The sequence below is a fragment of the Etheostoma spectabile genome, chromosome 23 (genome assembly GCF_008692095.1).
Source record: "Etheostoma spectabile isolate EspeVRDwgs_2016 chromosome 23, UIUC_Espe_1.0, whole genome shotgun sequence".
Taxonomy (NCBI): domain Eukaryota; kingdom Metazoa; phylum Chordata; class Actinopteri; order Perciformes; family Percidae; genus Etheostoma; species Etheostoma spectabile.
In genome coordinates, this window is record NC_045755.1 from 18,299,701 (window position 1) to 18,301,545 (window position 1,845).

General features: G+C 45.7%; 1 long non-coding RNA gene across 1 annotated transcript in view; it reads right to left on the reverse strand.

Moving 5' to 3' along the window:
- Positions 1–1,845, reverse strand: part of LOC116672875 (uncharacterized) — a 14,551-nt gene that overhangs the window by 8,151 nt on the left and 4,555 nt on the right. The window contains exon 2 of the long non-coding RNA XR_004327671.1: positions 1,635–1,637. This is a non-coding gene — a long non-coding RNA (uncharacterized LOC116672875). The remainder of the gene's footprint in view (positions 1–1,634; positions 1,638–1,845) is intronic.

The following is a 1,845-nucleotide window of genomic DNA, read 5'->3' on the forward strand; positions in this document are numbered from 1 at the left end:
ATATATATATATATATATATATATAAATATATGCATTGCAGAGCGCCAGCGCAGTGTGGGGTTGCGTAAGAGAAGAGCAGATGAAAAGCGGGAATGTGTCGCTGTCAACACCTGAACCAAAACGAGACAAATTTGTTTATCTGAACCGATCACCAGCCGTGAACCAGGAAGCAGCAGGTGCCTCGCTCCAACGGCAGGCCCTGTATTGTTGACAGTGGATAAACAGGTTGGGGTTGGGATGGGGTAGTCTGAGAGTAAAAAAGAAGGGGTTAGTGAGGGCTGGTGTTTTCCCCTAAACATTGGAGAGGAATTAGCCCTGACTAGTTCAGTGTAAAATTTGAAAGTGTAAGCTGTTTGTTGTTTTTCCCCCCAGTTGGCGTTTATTAGTGTTGTCTTATTGCGGCTCTGCTGAACAAGCCTGGCCCGCGTTGTCGCCTGGCAGGGGCGACAGTGGGATAAAAAACCCAGTGAGGGGAGATGGCTGGCGTTGGGGGAAGGAGAGTTTCCATTGTGTTTCTATTGTAGCGCTGTCACTCTCTGCTGCCCTGGCTCGCTGTCCCCTTTAAGCAGCCCGTCCATGTCAGCAGAAATGAGCTTTTTCCTCCTCTTTCATCCCTTCCCTTTTCTTTTCCTCCTCTTGCTATTCACTCGGATGTTTCTTCAAATGTCTTGAAAAGCCCGATCACACGGTCTTAGCACATTAACACATCTGCAGCTTAACCTTGACTGCTGGCCTTATTGTCGCCAAGCGCTGAGAGCAGCGGGACAAACAAAAGTTTGGATTGTCAAATGCATACATGGGTTCATTTTGGAACAATGTTGCTGTAAATCAACTGGAAAAAAAGAAAGTTGTTTGACACAAACTTTGGCTCAACAGTGGGGGTGTTGTTTCATGTGATGAAACAGCAGGGCAGAATGCTGTGGAACATCTCAGCGGTTTCTCCTGTTATCCTCACGGTGCCAGATGGAGGGGGAGGCTTGCCTCGGGGCAGGTGAGCAAAAGGGGAGATGGAGGTGGGGTAAGATGAAGGTGAGGACTCGGGTGACCAGTTTTACCTGGGACTGACTCGAGCCCGTCCAGACATGCAAGAAAGAGATCAGCCCGAGGGGAAGAAAGAGAAAGAGAGGGAAGAGAAGGACAGCAAGCGAGTGCTCAGAATAGGAAAACACCTCTCATCCCTTTTTATTAATCTTGTTTTGTTTTTGGCCTCAATCTATTTTTTCCCTCCCTTGCTTTCCTTTATCGTAATCATCTCCATCACTGCTTTAGTTTTCTTCTCCTCCTAAAACTAGGGCTTTTCCCTCGCAACATGTTTCTCCATCATGTACTCCTGAGGTATTTTTTGTTAAATTCCAGAGAGATGAAAATGTTTCTGTAATTGATGGTCCAAAAGAAGTAGGATATATAGTTTGGACAAGCCAGACATTTTTAAAAGCCTTTTCTTTACTCCATCTGACCATGATGGCAGGTTGTTTGTTATTGTCGTATTTTTTCACACTTGGCAATTAATCAGGTGTGACAGTTGAGCAGTATGACAATATCAATTGTCAGTAATTCTGATAAACCTGACTTAGTCTCGCTTTGCCAGACCTTCCTTCACAACGCTGTGGAGGAGGGTCTGGCTAGTCCTTACAGCCTTCCGGGCTGGGAGAAAAAACATGCTCTGATTTATCGGCATTTCTTTAATCCAATCACAATTGTCTTGGGAGATGCTAAGCGTCGGACACAATGGCGGTGCCTCTGCAAACTAGCCCCGGGAAGGAACGTGTATTGGTGGCACATGTGTATCTTTAAAAGTTTAGTCGTAAAACAGAAAAGTCAGATTGGACAGATAGTCTGGCTAG